This window comes from Apis dorsata, unplaced genomic scaffold (genome assembly GCF_000469605.1).
Source record: "Apis dorsata unplaced genomic scaffold, Apis dorsata 1.3 scaffold_132, whole genome shotgun sequence".
Lineage (NCBI taxonomy): Eukaryota > Metazoa > Arthropoda > Insecta > Hymenoptera > Apidae > Apis > Apis dorsata.
The window spans coordinates 230,103-248,304 of record NW_006263425.1 but is presented as its reverse complement, the minus strand read 5'-3'; the positions used below and the strand labels follow the sequence as shown (position 1 = coordinate 248,304).

General features: G+C 30.7%; 1 long non-coding RNA gene across 1 annotated transcript in view; it reads left to right on the top strand.

Annotated features, from left to right (window-relative positions):
* Positions 1 to 9,069: 9,069 nt before the first annotated feature.
* Positions 9,070 to 18,202, top strand: part of LOC116185225 — a 14,784-nt gene continuing 5,651 nt past the window's right edge. Inside the window, exons 1-3 of the long non-coding RNA XR_004150029.1 lie at positions 9,070 to 9,245; positions 11,404 to 11,879; positions 11,971 to 12,087. This is a non-coding gene — a long non-coding RNA (uncharacterized LOC116185225). The remainder of the gene's footprint in view (positions 9,246 to 11,403; positions 11,880 to 11,970; positions 12,088 to 18,202) is intronic.

Sequence of the window (18,202 nt, the reverse complement as noted above, 5' to 3'; positions counted from 1 at the left end):
TTTTTTTTTTTTTTTTTTTTTTTTTTTTTTTTTTTTTGGAACGATTGATCGGTAAATCTCTTAGTTTAGAGTTGGGAAATTGGCGAATCGAGGTGGTTATGTTCGTTTGAGATTATCTTTGACTATCCCAATTGGAAAATTGTTCCTCTTTCAGGAAATTGTTAAATGAAATTGGGAAATTTATCGAAAAGTTATTTTAAAGAATTAAAATCGAAAGTGAGGTTATGTTTGTTGAAATTAAAATGATTATTGTTGAAGAATTATTATTGAAAGTTGTTTAAGAAGAAACTAGAGTTTACTTTGTTCAAGCAGTTTAATTACTTTTTCAATTTTTAATAATGAGTTTGATAATGATGCAAGATTTATTTCTATTTGAATAATAAACTAAATGAAATGAAATTATTACATCTCACTGAAAAAATTTCTTGTCAATTCGTGTTTCACTCAGTAATGAAGGAAATGTCAATATGAACGACATTTATTCTTTTCACGTTGCCTCGAATAAGCTTACCTATTTTTTCTTTTTTACAGATCGATAGTCAATTTTTTAATCTTCACTTTTGAAATTTTATTTTTAGAAATCGTAAGAGGCTTTAAGCATCTTATAAAAATATAGTAAATCTCACGTATTAAAAAAGAATAGAATCAATCGTTTTCAATCCTGACAATAGGATTGTAATGTTTCGAGAAAAAATTTTCATCATTTTTTTTCTACGAGTGAAAATCAAATTAGACAAAATTATTCTCACGATTAATTTCATTCATTCCACTATCATTTCTCATAATCATCCTTGGTTACTTGATAAGATTTGTACGAGTATATTTACTTTAACGAGCAAATTAATTATCCTATTATTATTATTAATATTTTATAATATATTCTGGCAGAAAATATTATTAATAACACAGAAAATGTTTATCTTATCGATCCATTACTCTCATACGTACTCTTTTATTCGATGCAAAAAATATAATTGTCTTTTATTATTTTGCATTTATTAATTTCTCTATTATGGAGGACAATGTTATCGATAATAAAATCTCTGAGTGGAGAAATCTCTGTCAACGCGTTTTCGTAATTACCTTCACATTAATGCGTATTCTTTGTTTAAAATACTCGGTGAATATTTGTATAGCGAAGTAATGGAAATGAAAAATGAAAAGCTTCGAGCTCTCTCGGGAATCGTAGAAATCCCATAGCTTAACATGGATTATATGTATTTAGTGCACAATATCACAAGCGAATCCCTTTATTCTGGAATGCCAATTCCAATTATAATAAATTTTTAAATTCAAAACTTTCCACGTATATATCCATATATATATTAAGAAATCCTTATTCTTCATCTTCTCCCCCTCTTCTTTTTTTTATAATTTAATTTCTTCATTATTAAATATTATTATTATCAATACTTAAATTTTTCTCTCGAAAATTATTCTGTTTAGACATAATTATCCACAATTGTAAATTTTCTTCATTATATTTATAATAATGAATATTTATTTATCTTTACAACAATGATATAAATTGTATACGTTTCTAATTCGAGATTATCAAGTTAATTTAATCAAATAAAATTTTTTTTTCGAATCGATAATGGTATCCATCCTTATTCGAATACATTTGGATGCAAATAAATCGTGACACGCGATAGGAACGAATACTTTGCAGCGGCATGCGACGACAAGCAAGAAGGCGAAATGTGTAACAGGCATGTCGATGCAACCTAGATGACCATACCAAGCAAAAGCGGGGGAACGGTCCTTCCGTTCATTCCATGTTATTCGCGATCTAAACTGTAACATTATCGAGCGTCGTTCGTTTCAACTTCCTCCACCTTCACCATTTTTCTTCTTTATTCGCCGATATTCGAGTAAAATGGCCGCGATTCACGCGTAAACATCGAGATGTCCTGCTCCCAATTTTATCGACGATGTTTCGTATATTTGATTTCTTCCATTTGTATTCGTACGGGATACGAATTTTTGTTGATTTTTTTTTTTATATATTTTATAAATGGTGCTCGTATCTCTCGATAATTTTTACTTCTTCTTACGTTGTGGATAATTTTATTTTAATGAATTATTAAGGAGATGCAGATGTTATAAGTTTTGAATATTTTAAAAGAAATTATTTTCTTCTTCGATATTTATACTTATTTATTTCTTGAATCAAACGATTCAATTATATAAATATATTTTTAATTAACTCGATATTCAACAAATTTAATATTATACCATATCGATGTTCTTAATTTTTCTTCCGCCAATTTCATTTTATTCGAATCTTGAAAGATGATAGGAATAGTTTAATAAATATCTCTTGATATTAAAGGAACAATTTTCGCGTAGAGTGGATCTCATTCTTATCTGAAAATGCATTCCCCGTTCGATTTTTATATTAGATTCCTTCCATCATCGTCCGCGTTAAGCGTGTTTCAATTGTATTTCCACGTCGAATATCGTTTAACAATTTCGATGAATTAATAATCTCGCTCGCGATAGATGCACGCGACTTTTGCATCTCTTTTTTATAATCTCTTTCGTCCCGTTCATTTATTGAAAATTTCGAAATTACCAATAACCAATTCTTCATTAAATCGTTATTAAGATTCCCATACGAGTATAATTTTGCTCTTAATAATTGGCACGATACTTCTCCATTATTAAAATTCTGATACTAAAATAATCCTCCAACGATTGAAATAACCGATAATAATTATAAGGACGATTGAATATTTGAACAATGAATTTTTTCAGTTCGAATAAATTATAAGTACAATCATCCACATTGAATATCCCAAAAAGATAAAAAAAGCAAATTAAAAAGGAAAGCGTATAATTACTTCCTCGCGAAAAATCGAACAGAATCCTACCTTTTTCAATAGTTATCCCCTTCAACAAAATTTCACTCCCTTCAAAAATAGTGCACACAATTCCAAATATTAAAAACAATCGATCCTTCCATCCTTTTCATCAATTCTTCATTATCGTTCAACATGGAACCTATTCCATTTACGTCAATCGTTCCCCAAAACCCACTTTGTCATCCTCTCAAAAGCCACTTGTCGCCAAATATCGTAACCTCTGTATTCGATGGTTCCTCAAGCTACTCAAAGAACAAAAATAAACCTCGAATGAGCTGTCTGGAAGACGTTCACGATCTATTCTGGCGAGCAATTCTCAACGTCCGAATCGTACGTGGCCAATTTTTGTCCCGTTTACGATTCCAACGCGAAGCTTTCAACGATACCATCCGCGATCCCCGTAGATTTGAATTTATCGCCCGTGAAACGTTGTTTCGCGGTACGATTTGAAGCCAGTTTCGAGATTGAACGGGGGCGACTAACGGCGCACTTTTTCACATGGGTGAATGGGTGAATCGTGATGGACAAATCGTGGTATTGCCCCCTCCCCCTCGAATATTTAGTTTTACGAGGGAACAAGTTTTTGGGATTCGTGAGATTATTTATTTGCGATTATTTTCGTATCTGTAAAAAGGGAACAGAGATTAGAAAATAGAAATATTTGAATGTTGTAATATCATATATGAGGATGGAAGTATGGAAATCTTGGTGGTGAGCTTGTTAAATTTTATTAATTTTCCGTATATTGAATTCTGTATATTTTGTATATCTATGTACGACGTATGTGCACGTTGTTCCATCTTATATAATTGAATAAAATTTGTAATAGAAATATTACATGCTGTTGGACAGGTTATTTCCCCAGAGTAATTTTCTCATTTGCATATGTACACATTCTTGTCTCTTGTTTTCTCAATACACATTGTATCAACATTTTCACGTCATATTTTACTACACTACTTTCTCGTTACGCGCTTTCTATATTTTTTTTTCTTTATCGTTAAGGCATAATAATAATAATAACATAATTATTTATATTTATACACCTTTAGTCATATCTTCATCCTCCATTTTTCTCCAGTTTTCATTTCGGCTTATCTATATTTATTTTAATATCTCATCTTTAAAGAAACTTTTTTTAACATCTTCGAAAAATTACTCGATTTAATTTTCCAAATTAAAAATCTGTATCTTCGTATCTTCGAGATGGAGGATCGTTATTTTAAATGAACAGTATTTGAAAAGGAGAGAGAGAGAGAGAGAAAGAGAGAATCTTATCTCCAATAGCCCGGAAACGGAAGGTCTCAGGTTGGAACGTAAAACGAAAGAGGGGAAAAAAGTGTAAATTCCAATATCAACCATCGAGAAGTGGAGGAATAGCGCGTCGTCGATCCAGTTCCGCGACGTTGAACGATTTTTCTTAATCGTGTCCAAGAGAAAACTCTTGGAAGTGTGTTAGATCTCTAGAAGAAGTAGATATATACGCGTGAATATTTCTCTCTCTCTTTCTCTCTCTTATTCCAACCTGCATTGCTCTGTTTCTGTACTCTGAAAGTATTTCGACACGCTTGCAACCATGACAAATCGACGAACGCGATTGCATCGAAACAACCTTATTACCAACCGATGTAAATGAGATTTTGCCAAGAAATCAATGATTTTCACGCGTCTCCATTCGTTTGTTCGTTTGTATTCGTTGATAAATCGATTAGTCGACGAGACTTTCGATTTCTTTTATAGTTTTCATCTCGATCGAAATTGCGAAATAAATTGATTAATCTAATCCAAGGAAAATTTATTCTCGAGAACGGAGAATCGATCGAATTTGGGTTATTCGTTTACTCGAATATTTTCAGAATTTATATTTACATTATATCAATGTCTCTCAAATTTTCTTTTCGAGTTACGATTCCTTTTCGTATATTCATCTTGTTGTTCTCGAATAAACTGTGAAGAAAATTTAGTTGAGTTGCAATCCTCTTTCGTGAATAAAAGTAAAAAAAAAATTTAATACTGTCTTCGAGTTGTTGTAACAAAAAAGAATCATCTGATATTCTTGTATGTAAAATATGTAAAATAAATAATTGTTCAGAGTCATTAAATTAAAATGAAGTTACTTTTCAATTATCTTAAGCAAAAATTAGATGATGAATAATGAAGAGAATTTTTTAATTTCTGCAATTCTTCGTTCAATTTAATTATCCATCGATTTAAAGTTTCTCCATCGTTCGTAGATTTTATCACGAAGATTGTACATGGTTCTTCGCAATATTTACAACACGGTATGCGATATTTAACAAGGAGCACGATGTCGTGTTTGGTTCATTCAATATTTAACTCTACACGCTACAGGTAGTTCGAGCTTATCGACCTGAACGACTAGTTTATGAATTCTGATATTCTGCCCAGTAATAATTTCGATGCAATTTTCGCCTCGAACTGTGTAAAAAATTTGATCAGAATCGTTGTAAAACAATTAATACCTTTAAAAAAATTCCTTTAAATTCACAATACAATACCACGAAACCTTTAAAAATCTCACCAAATTCAACCAACTCTTCTAAATTCCAAAAATACTCCACAAAACTTCATCACCCACGCACATTCGGATGAAAATTTCCATAGCTTGACTACTGTGCGAATACTTACCCCTTTCGAGGGACACACCTCGAGATCGTCCTCCACTTCCGGTGAATCGCCGCCAAGAATCGATCTTCTCTCCAAGAAAAACGGGAATTCGTCCTCCTCCGAACTTGGAACAGATAAAAGAAAGAAAGAGAAACCGAATTCAAGGAACAACGAGTCTCGATGATCCACGATTATTATTATTACTCTCGTGCGTTCCCTTCTTCTTAAACCGGAAGTTTATAGAGCGCGGCGCGGCGAGAGAAACGAGCGAGGCCCATCGAGATTCGTCGAGTGGGTCCGTGTGACTGGCTCGTGCTGGCTCGAGCACGGGCCCGCCGCGATACGATTTCCCCCCTTTCGAGCTCTGAGGAAAGAGGAAGAAAGTAGGCTTCTCCGTGTGTGACCCTTCTCGTTCTTCTTCGTGGATCGACTTCGCTATTACCTGCCGACGAAAAACGAGGAACCTCGTGCCGGTTCCAAGCTTTCCAAGCTGTGCCGTGCGTGGAAAGTTGTGACACGAGGTGTTGGAAGGGAATGGAAGGAATCGTCCCGCCGATCTTGACGCTTCGCTGGACGAATGATCGTGACGAGGGTCGTGACTGGCCTTCTCGAGGGCGATTGTCCGTTCAACTTCTGATGGACGACGACGGTGGTGCGAATTGGTGTGATTTATCGTACCTGGATTTATCTCTATTTACTCGTTAGATTTATATATATGTATGTATTTCGTGTTAGGTGTGATAGATTTATCGATACATAAGGGGATGTGAGATTTGGAGGGTTCGATACTAGAGTAAACGTAAAAGTTTTATATATATATATATAATATCGATTTAGTTTGTAGTTGGATGAATAGAGTGCAATGATGTAACAGAGACAGGAGAGTTTCGCTCTGTTTCCATTTTATTTCATCTAACGTAGGAAGTTCAATGGCTTGTAATTTAATAAAGATTTGAATGAGATTATTGAAGGTGTTCCAATATGTATTCACACCCTGTGTAAATATGTTAATAAATAATAAATTTTTTTCGAATATGCTTGTAATAAAGAATAAACAAAAGTAAAAAATAAGAAAGAATATATATATTTCATAATTAGACAACTATTTTATCTATTTTATGCAATATACCTTGATTTTTTCTTTTTTTAATTACTTTAGTTTTACCTTTCTTTAAACTTTTCAATTTATTGATTAATTTATTTTATTCGAATTAATTTTATTCGAATTATTATTATTTAATTATTGGATTTCTTAATTCTTGAAAATTATTGTTAAAGAGAATTATATTATCCTGAAAAATTAAAATTATCTTAAATTAAACAAATGTATTTTGAAATAACAAACGAAATATTTGTAATAAAAAGTATTTACCTTGACTTATTCGCTGAAAAAATTATCAGTTCACAATTGCTGTTGTTATGTTCGTAATTCTCGTTAATATCTTCATAAACACTCTCATAAACTTCTTTGAATATTAAATTGTATACTTTAAACAGCTTTTACGGTGCATTTTCCTTCAGGTTTACACCTGTATGATAGCTATGGGAATATTCTGATGCTTCGTCAAATAATAAAGTTTTAACAATGTGGTTGCAGCGGGAGGATTAACTATCATGAAATAGTTGATGAATAAGATAATATTAAAAATTCATTGAAAACAATATTCCATGTATTGAATGAGGATTTTTAATTAATTGGTTAATTAATAATTGGCGGGTTTATTGTATTCTTTGATGATGATGCAATGTGAAAAGTTGTAAAACTTAATCACTCATGAATTAGATCTTATCTGTTAATCCTTTGTCATTATTGTCCAATAATTTTTAATTTATATTATTATTATTATTATATCATATTTATATTATTTTACGATGGAAAAATTATTCCTTCCGAAGGAATAAAAAAAGAAAAATACGAAGAGTATATGAAACATATCTGAAATAAAAATTTTTTTTATTCTTTGTATAATCATAATTATTTTTGGAGAAAAGTTTGAATATATTTTAATTAATCTACTTTCTCGATCTAATAATAATCGATTTCCTTTTTTTTTCATTTATTAAGATCATTCATCTTCATTAATTTTTAAATCTCTGCTTCACAAAAAATTTCAAAGAAAGTTAGACGTGCGAGGATCAAAAGCGATGTAACCGAAAGTAAAGTATATTAACTTATCTTAACCAATTTTTCATTTCACGTTCCTAAAGAAGTTCCACGATAAAAGTATAATTAATCCGGTTAACAAGCTAATTTTGTCAGAAAGAAAAAGCTTCGTAAAATTCTCGGTTTAATCGATTTACCTTTCAAATCTTTTTAGATTCGTTGATGGACGTGGTTCATAGCATGCAACGTGATATTTATGACAAAAAATATCTAACGACAAACATTGTTTTCAGTCTTTCCTTTATTATTCACATCGAAGCATAGATTTTAAATTGCAAATTTGAGAAGAAATATAAAACTAGGGGATCCATCCCTTTCTCTATTAATCCTTTGTGTTCCTTCTTCTTTTGAATAATTATATATTTATAAAAGAAATAAATAAATCCTTATGATCCTGTTTAATTATTAACACTCTATTTAAGGAGATAAGTAATTAGCATAATTAATTAATATGAAATCATTCAACATTTCAACATTTTTTTTTTACCTTCGAAACGAAATCCTGATTACTCCTCTGGCGTTTATTAATTAATATACGTCTCTGGAAAAATAATTTCTCGTATTCGGTGTCAGATTCCGTTCAATAACCGCGTTAGAAGTGAATTTCCTATCGAACTGGTTCCAGTTTTTGCCATTCCCTCGATCATAGCTCTTTCTTCCTGTTCCACCGGGTGGCGGCTGGTGGAGATGGGCTGACATAATTACCAATCTGCCGGAAAAGAACGGTTTATTATTAAGATTTCTATTACAAAAATAACGAGTTAATGGCAAGTTAAGCCTGATCGCGGGTAACGGTCCAATGATTCGTTGAGTAATTAGGAATGGCACACGTCCATTTTAACTTGAGACGCTCTTAATCCTTGCGAACATCAATGTAATTTATTTTCCTTTATTTGGATCTGGATTTTTTTTGATGTGGAATTTGAAATTAACAATATATAGTTTTATATTTGATTAAATAGTTTATGATTTCCTTTGTAATTTTTTTAAATCGTGTAATAATATGATTCAATTTCGTTTTATCATTTATTTAAATATGAAATTATGAAAATATGAAAAAGATGTAATATAATTTACAAGGATTGAATCATAATGAAAATATAAATATACAAAATTAATTTCATCCACGATTTATTTAGATATGGAATTAGAAATTAACATTAATGTGTTTCACTCTCGGTTAAATTATTTATATGTTTTTGGAAAATAGAAAAATTTATCCATTAAATAAGAATTATTCGATTTAACTCTTCTTTCGTATCTCTCTGATTTCTTCTTTTTGCAGGTGGATAACAATCGATCTATTTATTAAAAATAAAAAAAAGAATCATTAAGAGATGTTACGCGTTTTAATTGTACATTCGAGCTCCAAATTTTGATCATTTGGTTTCATTTGCTCATTGAATTTATCAGATTGGTGTCGATACAAACGAAAATTTTTAATTTTTCATTTTTCCGAATGAAGGAAGGGGAGAAGGGAAGGTGATTTATCGTTCCAGAGTTAATTACATCGAGGTCGTTGTGGCAAGAGAAGTGTTCGCTCGCTGGAAAAACGAAAGTTGCACGCTGGGTGGACATGTGATACGGTGAGGTGGTAATTAGCCATGTTTTTTTGTCCGACTATGAAGGTCGAAATTCTAACTTTCGTTAAATGGAACGTCCATAATGTTTTATCGAAAATGTTTTAAAAGAAAAAAAAAAAAAAAAAAATCGAACGGGAAAAAGAGAAAAGTCAAAAATTTTTTAAAAAAAAAAAAAAAAAAAAAAAGAAAAAAAAATATCGAACGTGAAATAGAGAAACGTCAAGAATTTTTCAAAATATTTTTCAAGATAGAATATATTATTATAAATATAAATATAAATATTCAGCAGCTTAATACTTTTCCACTGAATTATTATACTTTATATGCAAATCGTTATTTTCATTTTTCACTCTCGAAACATTTCTTCGACAATGTAATAAGAATATATGTAAAGAAAGTTTAATGATTATTCTATTTTATTAAAATAAAGAATTGTGAAACGTGAACTGTTCCCACTGATTTCTTTCTTTCGTTCATCGATATAAATTTATTTAACCATTTTTTAAATAATATCTACGATATTCGATGTATATATATGCCCGATTAATAAAATTAATAAAATATTCAGAGATAATAGATGATCGTATTCAATTGCAAAACAAGTTCGATATCGTCGTTCGAAATTAAATCTGTGCCAAATGTACTTTCCATACGAAGGAGCAAAACTTAACACGCATAATACCTTTGAATACTTTCCTGATCGAGCATTGCACACGCCACTAAGTATCGTCCTACATGCATTCAAAGAGATTCACTATCCGCTCCACGATATTCATTCAATTTTGTTCACCGTGTAATTTCGAATATGAAACGATTCGATTCGATGAAAATTAATTACGCATAATTATATTCTAGATGTTCAATCATCTGGATTAATATTTGGTCGAAAATTATCGAGGGTTTGCTGTTTGCCTCGATTTTTTTTTTTTTGGTCAGTGGTATTAATTTTTTAATTTCTCGGCTGGAATAATTCGCTTGAAAATTAAAATTTTATGATATCTTTTATAATTTAAAAAGAATGAACAATGGATAATCTGTTAAAAAGTTTAAAGAAATATTTCAAAAATATTTTTTTCTAATCGATTAACCGATTTAAGACACGTGGTATATTGAAACAATTCATTCACAACATCACGAATTTTTTTTTCGATTGACTACTTCTTTGTCATTATTTTTTATATAGCTAATTATTATATTACAAATTTTCCTAATCGATTATAAAATAATCAATTAGATAATCTCTCAATTACAATTTTCTTTTTCGAGGAATAAAAATTTTCAAATCCGAGTTTCCACTTAAAAATTTTATCTTCCAATAATTTTTAAAAATTTATTACGCGTAGAAATATATAAAAATCCTTCTATTTTTATTTTTCCTCTTTGAATTTATGAAACACCCGCTATATACACCCGCTGAACCGTCTAGCCATATCGCGAATTGTTTCGCGAATCGATCGTGTACATCAAAGTTTGGCGCCCGCGAACTTAGAAGTTTCTTTGGGAACTTTGTATCGTGGAGAGTGAGAAAGAGGAGTGGAGAAATAGGAAGAGTAGACTAGAGCGACATATGGAGAATGGAGATGGGAAAAAGGGGGGCACCGGTTATGACATAATTGCTTAAGAAAGTTTGGAATGCGAATACACAGCTAGAATGTAAGTAGTTCACGCGCATTTCGCTTAAGTCGTCCATGAAGGTAGTAGCTGAATGACTGCCATGCTTATATCCTGCTTATGAATACGTTATTCTATTCTAGATTATTCTTTTATCTTTTATTTCCATTCGAGAAACGAGATCGCATCATAATTACAGTGATATTTGACCCTTTACACTTCCATGATCCGTATAACGTGCTGAAAAGTCTCTCTCGTTTTCGTGACATATATTTAATCTTGTGATATTATACAGTTATACAATAGTATATACAGTAGATTAATACGATGAAAAAAGAGATAAATTTGTAAATTCTTTTACGAAAAGAGTAGAATAATTTTGTTTCATGAAAAAAAAGTATCATTCTTATTTCATTCATTAATCATTTTTACTTTGTTTTAATTAAATCAAATAACAATGTTTAAATAAATTTTTCGAGCATACTATATATTTGCATGTACGTAATGTTTATTTGTGAGTATATTAATTAAAATACTTTATTTTTTTCAGGAAAATTGGTTTATTCGTGGCCATGCTTGTTCCATTCAGTAAAAAAATGATTATTTTACCCGAACATAAAGATCGGAATGTTTTGTTCGGTTTGTTAACCGAAAAAGGATTTACGAAAATTTCAATTTTCGGCGCGGTTTGGATGGAAAAGGGACTGTGCTGCGCCAGCCAATCAGAAAGCTTCAAAGCGTACCTGCTGCGCGCGACGTTATTCGGTTGCCGAAAATCATCGTGGCAGGACGTGTGATACCGCTCGATATATATAACCTCAATTACGTAATAGATATTTCTGTTATTATTCTGTTAATTTATAGTTTAAACTGTTATTAGTTTTGTTTTTTTTCAATGTGTGTTCGTTTCATAAGAAAATATTATGATAGAATTAAGTGATATTGTGAATTTTCTTTGCTTGTTTTTGTTGATCGATTATTCGACCGTTGAAGTTGCCGGTATCTCACATTATTTATACTTTTAAGGTAGAGTTTGATTCGTATTATTATATCATTTTATTATATTTGATTTCAATTTCACGCATTTAATTTAAGTCTTTAATTTCATTATGTACAGATCATTGATCGATTTGAAGGAATGAATGTTATGCATTTTTGACGCTGCGATGATTAATGGCGAATGAGATGAGTCTTTATACAACATGGTTATGTTTGATTTGCAACAATGGCAGATGTAAGTACTTATTTATTGCATTTTTTTTCTCGTTGAAACAATCTTAATATACATTTTTAATGTATAATGGATAAAAATTGCTTTACATTATCGATAATATAATTATTATGTTATATAATATACATAATATATAATCGAATAATCGTTGCAAACTTTCGCTGGCCATTGTAATGCAATTGATTAATAGATCTTTGATTTCAATCGTTTGTAATGCAAGTATATAAGGAACAAATGCATTATACATTCTGTTTAGTTTCAATAGGAAAACATTATCGTTTGTTTCAAATTAGATATTAAAACAGTTTTTATAATTAACATTAGAATAGTTCTCTTTCACTTCTCTAATTATAGATAATTTCCTTTATGTCGTAACATCAATTATTATCGTTATTATGGAATATTTAATCAAAGTATAGTATTGTTTTCAAATATCTTCTAGTAATTTTTTATTTCTTAAATTTAGAATGCAATCAATAAATTTTTATTAATATGATGATTTTATGCTATAATTTACAATTTAAACATATATAATTTACAATATAAACATTTATCTAGCTCCGAAACTCTTGTGAATAATTCAAAATGAATTAATTCTTAATAACTCTGTATAATTAAAAACTTTATAATTTTTTATAGATAGAAAAAAATTTACTAACAGTTTATTGTTAAATATCTTTTCAATTTATTGAAAACCAAAGTTTCTAATCACTTGTAATTTTTTTTCTTATAAATATATAAAAATTCTGGATATTAAATTCAAAATTCAGTTAACTTCATCCTCATACCTGCATATTGCAATACAAATGTTTGACCGGACCCCAAAGTTCCGGCAAGAGCCCTTCAACCCCTAATTAGAATTCAGATTTTTTCAGCCTGCAAACAGTCGGCCTGAAAAATATTCGACTAACGGAGCAAAAAATGTTTGCTTAAAAAAATAAAAGCATAATAGAGAAATAAAAAATTACTTTAATCTCAGAAACCATGGCATCGCACAATTTTCCTTCTCCTAAAAGATTTATTATAAAGCTTAATCAACTGTATATTGGATGAATTTTAAAAATCTATTCATCCCCTCGATGATTTATTTTTTTATGTTTCTTCTCAATTTATTTCTGCATACAAAATCAGTTTCTTGATTATATACCTTTCCATTCATAAATATTAGGATAATAATATCTGTCTTATTTAAAAAAAGATTGATTTTATAGGGCACAAATTTAATTCCTTAAAATATGATGATACTTTTTTCTTTTTTTCAATCATTATTTGAAATATTTTTATAAAAATTAAATAATGTAAATAATATTGGATGAAGCACATAATCATAATATTTTTGTATCTCTTTTGAAACGACTTGTATATATCATTCATCACGATCGTCTACAATATCCTGGTTGCTCTCGAGATTTCGCTCAGATTGGAGAAAGATGTTGGGATATCTTCTATCAATTTACAACCTGTTTATCAAAACGATCAATTTCGCGATTTATTTTCTACACAGTGAACCCATATTAAGAAATTATTCATTATGGAGATCGTTTTGAATTATTATAAAAGTAATTTTCAAAAGAAAACCATATACTTACATACACTTTCACCAGAATGAAAAATTCCAAATTTTTCAATCTGGACATAACTTCTTAATATCTTTAATTCCTTGAAAAGAAAAATTTGCGTGCATATTTCATCAAAATCAATGCTCCTGATTCTTTCGAAACGCCTGTAAAAAAAAAAAAAAACTCCACAAAATTTTACTTCCATTTTTCAATCAATCAATCAATCAATCAATTTCCATTCCATTTCAAAACATTCGATAAAATCGTTTCCTTCTTTCCTCGGACTTTTTGCGCGGAAGAAAGGCGAAACATAACGAAAATCATAATCGATCAAAGCCACGCAATCCATGTTTTTCATGCTTTTTCTGCTTCGGCCGATTATTGCCGAGGATAATCGATGGCTCAGCCGTATTCGTGCGATATCGGGGATAAATTCGGCGAAATCGTCGTGAAAGCGACGTTCCGTTTCGATTAACTCTCTTCCTTTCAAGAGAAGAGGGAGATCAAGCGACCAGATGAATCGATTGTCCGCGGAAGAGACATGGATCGTGGCTCTCCTCGTGGATTCGATCTCAGCCAGAGAGAAGTGTGTTGCATCGTAATTTGTTACTTTGAATACTTTCTTATTCGCCTTGATGTTCTAGTGAATCTTGAAGGTAGAATATAGAGGTGTACAGGTTGATTCAGAAGTGAGTGGACATTTTTATACAACGAAATCCTCTATGAAATTATTATATTCATTTAAACACTAAAATTCATTTAAATTCTGAAATTTTTTACATCGGATGAACAATAATCGTGAATTCGATTCTTCTTCTTTCTCCTTTTCGAAAATCATTCTTCAATTTTCTTTTTTTTTTATTTATAAAAGAAAAATATTTTAGTTCTTTCCTTTGATTGGTAAATCACAGATTCGTTTCTTTGTCTTCTAATTCTAGAACAGTTAATTAGAAATAATTCAATATTCTTTTCGAAAATATATACAAGTTATACAAGTTTTATATTCCAGTAACAAAAATAAAAATTCCACTAGGGTAATAAATCCTGTGTATCATTTTGTTACACAATATCCTTACACAAATTTTATATTTTATTGCAACAACTTTGCTACAGTAATAAAAATAAATATCCCCATTAGACCAATAAAAAGTCTCAATATGCCGAAGAGATACTCTTGAAATACTCTTGTACCATACATTTTCAACAATTTCGCCGGATAAAATATCTTTCAGTTTAATAAAAGCGATCTATATTTGCATGAAACGACGATGAAGTAAAGATCCGTTTCGTTCCATATCCATTTCTGGAAATTCCTGCGTGCTCTTTCGACTCGTATCTCGAACGAATGAAACACATTCGAACAGCGATGTCACGTTACGCGATGGGAGGGGACGGGAACGAGGCGGAGGAGATGATGAGGAGCAATCCAGATGGATCTGGGAACAGATCAGAACAGATCAGCGGAAACGGGAAGAATTTCGCAAGGGTGTTTTAGTTTTAAAACGGAGGAAACGTGAGTTGCGATAGATTTATAGACGGAGTCGGGATTGTACTCGGTGTTTTCTCGATTATGCGCGGTTTGGTCGGGGGATTGTGCAAACATTGTGCAACGAGGATTCCTTAAAACGAACGTGGAATTTTTGTTGCGTTAGAGAAGGTTTCGCGATGATAGATTAATCGTACGTCCGTGCGAACCGCTTTTTGTGTATGTGATTTTGATTTATTTCGCTTTTTCAAATTAATCTATCTTTATGTAAATTGAAAAATAGTCGATTCTACGATAGTTGTATCGTAAATTTTAAAAAATTGGGGGAAATTGTGTGATGAAAGAACGAAAAGGATAATCGTTGCAAGCGGTAGAATATTTTATAGATTATTCTATAGTCGGAAAATATATTAAAGATTTCTCGAGATTTCGCGAGGAAAAGTACATTGTCGTTCGAGAGATATAAAGATATGTAGAGCATCAAGATAAAGCAAACAACTTTATCAAATTCTTTCTCTCATGCTTACTTTTAAACCGAGGCGTCTTCAAAACTTGAAAGAATGTCATGAAAAATACATGAAAGAAAGTATTCTCTATACCGTGTATCGTAATCTGGCGCAATATGCGTTCGAGATGCAAAGTTTATCCATCGAACAACTTAAAATTCATAAAGATTATCAGTAAACGCACGATACTTTTGTACGCATACTAACTATAACACACGTTCGCTTTTTTCTTTTTTTTTATAATTAATTAATCGTACACATTGCGAAGACCCGTGCCGGTAACCCACTTTTCTGGCCAATAAAACGATTTCTTTGGTCCACTTAGAAGGCAGGCGCGCGCTCGTGAAAGAAGAGCAACGTTGAAATAGGTACTTCGATAGTAAAATAAACAGTGAACGTGATATCGTACGATTATATCAATTTTATTTTATTATCCTAATTTGAGTAGAATTACAACGAAAAGTCAAAAATCGGAGTTTTAAAAAATTTTTATAACGTTAAAAAATAAGGAAAATTAAAGAATTATAAATTTTTTAATAAAACTTTTTCTTTCTTAATAATATTTAAATAATTTCGTGTATTTAAATATTTTTCATTATAAATTTATACATTTCGTTCATCTGAAAACCTGATACTTTTTTTTTTAAATCAAATTCATCAAGTTCTTAAAAATTAAAAATACAATTTCGCGAAAGAAAAAAAAAGAAAGAAAAAATTTTATACTTCCATTTCTCGTATCTATGTAAATGTTGTTATATATAAATCTATGTTTACTTACCTTGCTGATGATTTAGACAGAGTATAAAGAGATTTCAACGCGCGCACAAGCTCGGTCATAACGACTTCATATCGCAAACTTTTGCGATATCGATATTCAATCGATAATAAACGAAATTTTCATTTTTTATTTATTTATTTTTTTCTTTATTTTTGTCTCCTCGTTTCTGAATGCTCCTCCTTGTGATCTTCTGATAGAGTGCCGCGCTACAATGATCGGTGTATGCGATAACAGGAATTATAATAATTCATTCGTAATAATTAATAATGATAATAATAACTCGTGATAATTAATAATGGCGATAATAATGGTGAGAATATAATCATAATGATAATAATTCGAGTCGTTGACTGTAAAAGTGGCTCGATTGTATTGCTCCTCGAATTTCGAAGGCGTGTCAGAGTACGAATATAATACCCCGATTCTATTTAATTTGCAAATATATTATAATTAGCACTAAGCTTTTTCTAATAAGTCTCTCACTCTCATACTTCTTTATGCTCTTCCTTTCTTTCTTCCTTTCTTTTATTCTCACGCACACTCTCGTACTTGATCGTCGATAAATAATACATTTTCACGCTTTTTTTCATAATGCTTGCGATATCTTTTTTTTTTCTCTTTTTTCTATATTTATATAATATACTATGTATTTTTTTCTTGCCTTTTTTTTAAATTTTTTTTTTTTTTTTTTACAATCGATACCTCATCATCGCGACATGATGTCGTTTTGCAACGCGATCACGAATGCTTGGTGCAATGGTTGTTGTTGATTTACCTTCGATTTCGATCCATCCTCGATTGAAGAAAAACGAATTTGAATCCAAGCACTGGTACAAACAGTGACTGGTCAGAAACTTTGAATTATTGATCAGAGAAATTTTTAATAGAACGTTTTTGAGAATATTTTAATTTTAGAATTTTAGAATTTTTCAAATTTATAAAATTTCTTTCGAATCTTTGATTTTAAATGAAATTGTTGTTGAGTTTTAAATTATGCCCGATTCTTAACTTCGCAAATTTTTTCAATTGGAAAACTCGTAGAATTAGAATTTTCGTGTCTTCGAAATTTTTGTGTTTTAAATTTTCAATTTTGGCGCGAGGAAAAGAAACTAATCGGTATTGATCAAATTAAGCAAAGCAAATTATGTTCCTTCGAGTTTTTGCTATTTCATATTGACTATCTTATTAGAACGTGACCTCGATATCTCAATTCGATCGAAATCAAAAGCAGCACGAACGCAGTTAACAGTTTTAATAGTGGATATTTACAGAGTAATCCATTTCGAATCAGAATATATATATACTCAGAGCATCGATGCATACATAAATTAAATGAAATAAATAAAAATTATTGTACGAAATCTATATTCTGATATTCATCATTCCATTTCAAAATTACTACGTCTCGTAATTAAACAACCGAATCAAAAAAATAAAAATTTCTTCTATCATTTACATCGAAACGAGCCACCCGGTATATATTCTTTGATAAATCCACTTTTAAACCGTCGCACGCTTCACGAGGCAATTCAAATTCCACCACCGTCGTAAAATTTTCAATAACACGAATATCGAAATCGAAGGCGAAATCGAATCGATCTCGAACTCGATATTAATGCTTAAAAATTCTTGGCTTAAACTTTTTCAACTTCAACTTTCAACCTAACGACTTTTCTCGATCCTCGAAAGATCTACGCTAACGACTAGGATAATAGGATAAATTGAACTATACGCGATCAACAAGCCAGTCTACCCCTCTCGAAATTAGTCCATTGTCACTTTCATAAAC